At 42.6% G+C, this 6,754-nt stretch overlaps 1 protein-coding gene across 1 annotated transcript in view; it reads left to right on the top strand.

Moving 5' to 3' along the window:
• The first annotated feature begins 2,172 nt into the window (after window positions 1-2,172).
• Pias1 (protein inhibitor of activated STAT 1) overlaps window positions 2,173-6,754 on the top strand; it is a 110,199-nt gene continuing 105,617 nt past the window's right edge. Inside the window, exon 1 of the mRNA XM_031345678.1 lies at window positions 2,173-2,294. The gene's annotated coding sequence lies outside the window, so the exon portion shown is untranslated. The remainder of the gene's footprint in view (window positions 2,295-6,754) is intronic.

The following is a 6,754-nucleotide window of genomic DNA, read 5'->3' as shown; positions in this document are numbered from 1 at the left end:
GATTAGAATGTACTCTACATTAGAATGTAGAGTATTTGTTTTGTTGGATATTCAATAAGCAAATATAACATATAAAAGTACTTACTGTGGATTAATACATGATGACATATACACATTCTCTCTCTCTCTCTCTCTCTCTCTCTTTCTCTCTCTCTTTCACACACACACACACACACACACACACACCTTAGTGTAAGACTTGAAACTTTAGAGGAAGACAGGGAGAACACTTTAAGATCTAGCCATAAAAAGGCAAGAACTTTCTGGAAAGGACTCCAATAGCACAGTAAATAATGCCAGGGATTAATAAATGGGACTGTGTGAAATTAAAACGCTTCTGCACAGCAAAGGAAATAATCATCAAAAACAAAGAGACAAGCTACAGAATGGGGAGCACCTACATAGCAGGAGCACCTACATAACAGATGGGATTACTACTCAAAATAGATGGAGAGCTACTAAAGTTACTCTAACCAAACTATCTAATCAAAAGTTGTTAAAAAAGGCTGGGTGGTAGTGGCACACACCTTTAATCCTAGCACTTGGGAGGCAGAGGCAGGCGGATTTCTGAGTTTGAGGCCAGCCTGGTCTACAGAGTGAGTTCTAGGACAGCCAGGGCTATACAGAAAAACCCTGTCTCAAAAAAAAAAAAAAAAAAAAAAACAAAAACCAAAAACCAAAACAAAAAATTCTTTTTTTTTTTTTTTTTTGGTTTTTCGAGACAGGGTTTCTCTGTGTAGCCCCGGCTGTCCTGGAACTCACTCTGTAGACCAGGCTGGCCTTGAACTCAGAAATCCACTGCCTCTGCCTCCCAAGTGCTGGGATTAAAGGCGTGCGCCACCACCACCCGGCTAAAACAAAAAATTCTTAAAAGAAGAAATGCAAATGGCCATTAAACATTTCCAATTCTGAGACTATCTCACAGGGATTAGAAGAGCTACTGTAAAGAAACCAAGTGACTGGAATAAGGAATAAAGAAAACTAATGGAGACATCACACAATGGGTACATCAACTGTGGGAGCCAGTGTTACTGTTCCTAAAAAGCAAAACTATATCATGTTGTAGCCACCCTGCCCCTTGTGTATACACTCCTGAAGGATTCTAAGCCTACCAAAGGTCTTTGCCACTCATATTTACTGCTGTACTATTCACAATAGCTAAGAAATGAAACCAGCCTAGATGCCAATCAGCAGAAGAATGGAGAAAGAAAATGTGGTGCATCATACACAATGGGATTTTATTTAGGGATAAAGAAATAAATGAAACTGGTATCTATGGAGGATGGATGGAACTGGAAATCATTCTGTTAAGCAAACGCCAGAATGAGAAAGATGAATACAGCATGTTATCTCTCATGTGGAGAACCTGATTTCAGTGTGTGGTGTCTGGGGGAGTGTCTGGAATGTGGGGCTGTGGCTCAGTGGGTGACAGGGCTAGCTGTGAAAGATAGACCTGAGCTCAAATCTCCAGCACCCATATAAAAGTTTGCAGCCTCAACATCAGATGACAGAGACAAATGGATCCCAGGAGCTTGCTGGCCAGCCGGTCTAGATGAAACAATGAGATGGAGAGCTAGTGAGAGACCCCATCTCAAAAATAAGGTGGAGGGCTGTTGAGATGGTTCACTGGTTAAAGAAAGTTGCCACTAGATCCGATGAGCTGAGTTTGATCCCTGAAACCCACAAGGTGAATAGGGAGAACAAATTCCCACAAGTTGTCCTCTGAGCTCCACACACACATATAGATAATTGTAATAAAATAAAATATTTTAAATGAAATAAAAATGATGAAATCCAATGTCCTCCTTTGTCCTCTACATGTGCTTTAATGGGACACATACTACATATATATATACACACTCACTATACATTCATACATATACCATACATATTTACAAATATACATACTATAGACATATACACTACACATATACACACATACTATACACATACACAGTGATGAGCATAGTAAAAAAAAAAAAAAAAAAGATGCCTTTTAGACGTGTAAAGTTAGCTTAGTCAGGATCCCATTACACTCAGGGCTGCACCTGATAACCAGAACTCAGTGATAACCAGACACACGGCTAGAACTTTACAACACCCACTTGACAGTACATAAGCAGAGATGAAGAGTAATACAGTACTCTGCACATCTTCAGGACTTCTGGAACCACTGGAGAGACATCATCTTGATCTGCCCTGGGACTGGAGAATCTTCTCCCGGATCCTGGCCTTTGAATTGGAAACTACCATTAGAGACTGAACCTGACTTTCAGCTCAGATACAGCACACAGGTGAGTAGCCTTGGGGACACAGGCTTAGGACCAAAGTTTGAAATTTAGACAGTGAACTTTGTGTGATAACCTTCAGCATAATAAAATATAACTTTTGCTATACCAACTACATGTACCTATCTTTATGCTCACAACACAGACATGCACACACACACACACACACACACACACACACACACACACACACATACGAGTGCAGGATGAAAAATTTAGATCATTTCATTCTTCTCCAAGCACCACTTTTTGTTTGTTTGTTTTGTTTTTGTTTTTGTTTTTTTTTCGAGACAGGGTTTCTCTGTGTAGGGCTGTCCTGGAACTCACTCTGTAGACTGGGCTGGCCTTGAACTCAGAAATCCGCCTGTCTCTGCCTCCCAAGTGCTGGGATTAAAGGCATTCACCACTACTGCCTGGCTTCCAAGCACCACTTTTGAAGAAACTGTCTTTCGCCTAAGGTGTACTTTTGAAACCTTTGCCAAAAACTAGGTGATTGTGGCTGTACAGCCACATTTCCAAGTATTTTAGGTTTCTTTGTGCTTCCATGAGAATTTTAGGATTGTTTCACTAGTTATGAAAAATGTTGTTGGAGGTTTAGTGGGGATTGTGTTGAATCTGTATGTGGATTTCCAGAATATAGTGACTTTGAAGAATTAATCCAACAATCCATAAGCAGGGAGAGTGTGGTGGCTATTCCTGGTCATCACCTTGACTACATCTGGAACGGATTACAGTCCAGAACTGGAGGGCTCACCTGTGATCCAGATCTTAAGGCTGGAAGACACAAGTTTCTGACCTGGATCTTGACATGGAGATCTTGAGGTATAGTGGCTATGAAAAGCTTAGGCCCAGGAAAGGTAATACATACCTTTAATCCCAGGAGACTGAGGCAAGGAGATCTTTGAGTTCAAGGTCAACCTGGCACAAAGCAAGTCCCAGATCCAAGCATGGTGATACACATCTTAATCTGGGCCACACCTTCTTCTAGAAGCCTACATAAGGACATTGGAAGAAGGAAGATTCATTTTTCTTTGACTGCCTGCACTTACTTGCCAGTACATCTGTTGGAACCTTCTTCTACAGAAAACCAGCTTAAACTAAACTGGCATCACAGAACTGAGCAACTACTAGATTCTTAGGCTTCCCATCCACAGCTGCCCATTGTTGAGTTAGTTGGACTACAGATTGTAAGTCATCACAATAAATACCTTTAATATATAGAGACATTCCATGAGTTCTGTAACTCTAGAAAACCCTAATACAGACTGTCTCTCCATCTTCAGGAGATCTCCTCGATTTCTCCCTTCAGTGTCTTAAAGTTTACATTGCAGTGTGTGTGTGTGTGTATGTGCATGTGGTGTCTAGAGACCACATTGAAGGTATTGCAAATTCTAGGCAAGCACTCTACTAATGAATAATAATTCGTCCTTAGCCCTTATATTTTCCTTCCTGTTATTTTTTTATTGATTTATTCAATTCTTTATTAAATTCTTTTGCTTTAACATCTAATAGGTACTTTGAGTAAAATCCCACCCCCAGGCTTAGACTGCAGAGCACAGGCTGAATACACAAGCAGCACTGTGTTCCATCCAAATGCCTGAAGGAATGTTCACTCTGGTGGAGGCTTCTGCTGGTCCACATTATATTTTGAGTTTATCCTAATGTTACTTACCTTTAAGACCAATTTGAGTGACTTGTGACATGTCATATTCTACTCCGACCCCATCTAGAGCTAAGGTGTGGTCTTTGCAGGGGGAGCAAAAGCAGGGAGGGAGAAGCAAGCACCAGCATCCATTCCAGCTTCCTCATAGCCTGCTGTCATTTGTTCATAGCTATGTTTATACGTAATGTTAACCCTTTATATGTATGTATGACAGAGGCATCGGTGAGCTGCCTGACATGAGAGCTGAAAATCGAATTCAGGTCCTTTGCTAGAGCAGTAAGCACTCTCTTCTCTGGAGACTCAGGAATCATGGAAGAGAGAACAGAAAGAATGTCAGAGCCAGAGATTGGGGAAGACTGTATTGATGCTGCCTTCTAGATGTGCGGCAGGACTGCTGTGTTCATGGACTCCAAGCAGTTGTGGTTTCTGCCCATCTTTGTTATTGGTCACCATGATCAATGCAACTTATGAATTGCATTGAACTTATTGAATGAATTGGTGGCTTGCTTGTAGTTTCAGAGGGTCAGTCCATGACCATCAGAGTGGAGAACATGGCAGCAGGCTGGAGCTCACATCTGATCCACAAGGTGGAGGCACAGAGAGAGATTGTATCTGTTGTGGGCTTTTGAAATCTCAAAGTCCCTCCCCCCACGACAGTGACCTATCTCCTCCCACAAGGCCATACTTCCTAGTCTCCACCCTCCACCTGCCCAAATAGTTTCACCAACTAAGGACTGAGCATTCAATACATTCTCATTTAAACTATCACCCTCCCAATATATAGTTTTAAAATATGTTTCATTAATTCAGAAATTCATACCTGTTTACCTCCCCCAGTTTTCCTTCTAACTCCTCCCAGGTCTACCCCTGAACCCCAGCTCCCTTCCAACTTCAAATTCTCTTACTCTTTCTCTTTTTAAAAAAATAAACTCTGGAGTCCAATTTGTGTGCCCATATACTCATGGGTGTGAGGTTACCCACTGAAGGATGGTCAACCTATCAGGGCCACACCCCTGAAAGAAAACCACCTCTCCCTCCCCTATCAGCCGTCCACTGTCAGTAGATCCTTAGCCCGAGTGAGTGTCACGAACCCATCCTCCAGGCTGGAGTTTGGATTGGTTTCATCTTATGCAGGTCTTATGCTTGGGAGTTCAAGAGTACTGTGTCCCTGTCGTACTTCACCCAGGCCTTCCTGAATCTCTGGCTATTACAATCTTTCTCTCTCTTCTTCCATGGTGATCCTTAAGCCTCAGGAAAAGTGGGGTCTAATTGTTTGTATTAGTCAGGGTTTCTATTCCTGCACAAACATCATGACCAAGAAGCAAGTTGAGGAGGAAAGGGTTTATTTGGCTTACTTCCATATTGCTGTTCATCACCAAAGGAAGTCAGGACTGGAACTCAAGCAGGTCAGGAAGCAGGAGCTGATGCAGGGGCCATGGAGGGATGTTCTTTACTGGCTTGCTTTCCCTGGCTTGCTCAGCCTGCTCTCTTATAGGACCCAAGACCTCCAGCCCAAGGATGACACCACCCACAAGGGGCCCTACCCCCTTGATCACTAATTGAGAAAATGTCCCACAGCTGTACCTCATGGAGGCACTTCCCCAACTGAAGCTCCCTTCTGTGATAACTCCAACCTGTGTCTAGTTGACACACAAAACTAGCCAGTACATTGCTTTATAGCATCTTTCATTGTATAAAACTTAAAATTTGTGGGCTGGGGAATTGGCTCAGTAGCTAATTGTGTTTACTAGTTGTGGTGGTTTGGATAAGAATGGCTCCCATAGTCTTGTATATTTGAATGCTTAGTCACCAGTGAGAGGCCCTATTTGAAAGAATTAGAAGGATTCAGAGGTATGGACTTGATGGAGGAAGTGTGTCACTGTGGGTAGGCTTTGAAGTTTCAAAAGCCCATGCCAAGCCCCAGAGCCCTGCCCCCTCTCTCTCCCTCTCTCCCTCCTCCTCCTCCTCTTCCTCCTCCTTCTTCTTCCTCTCTTCCTCTCTCTCTCTCTTCCTTTCTTCTTCTTCTTCTTCTTCTTCTTCTTCTTCTTCTTCTTCTTCTTCTTCTTCTTCTTCTTCTTCTTCTTCTTCCTCTCTCTCTCTCTCTCTCTCTCTCTCTCTCTCTCTCTCTCTCTCTCTCTCTTTCTCTCTCTCTCTCTCTGCCCATGGATCAGGAAGTGGTTCTCAGCTGTTGCTCCAGCATCTGTCTGCATGCCACGATGTTTCCTTCTGCCATGATGATAATGAACTAAACCACTGAAACAGTATGAAAGCTCCAATTAAATGCTTCCTCTTATAAGAGTTGCTGTGGTCACTGTGTCTCTTTATAGCAGCAATAGAACAATGACTAAGACACTGATTTTGCAGAAGACCTGAATTTAATATTCAGCTCTCACATCTGGCAGCTCACAAACCTAAAATTCCTGTTCCAGGGGGATCCAGCACCTCTGGATCCCGGGGTGGGGGTGGGGGACAAGCACTCATATGTGCATACTCACATATAGACATTCATGCATACACTTAGTTAAAAAATAAAAATAAATAGCCATGTGTGATGGCACATGCCTTTCTTTAATCCTAGTATTGAGGAAGCAGAAATAGATGAAACTCTTCAGTCTGAGGTCAGTCTGTTCTACATAGTGAGTTCTAGAACAGCCAGAGCTACATAGCAAGACCCTGTCTCCAAACAATAACAAGGACAAAATAAAAATAAATCTAGTTTAAAAAAACAACCTGAGGCCGGGCGGTGGTGGCGCACGCCTTTGGTCCCAGCACTTGGGAGGCAGAGGCAGGCGGATTTCTGAGT

The sequence above is a fragment of the Mastomys coucha genome, unplaced genomic scaffold, assembly GCF_008632895.1.
Source record: "Mastomys coucha isolate ucsf_1 unplaced genomic scaffold, UCSF_Mcou_1 pScaffold23, whole genome shotgun sequence".
NCBI classification, from domain to species: Eukaryota; Metazoa; Chordata; class Mammalia; order Rodentia; family Muridae; genus Mastomys; species Mastomys coucha.
This window is presented reverse-complemented; position numbering and strand designations above follow the sequence as displayed.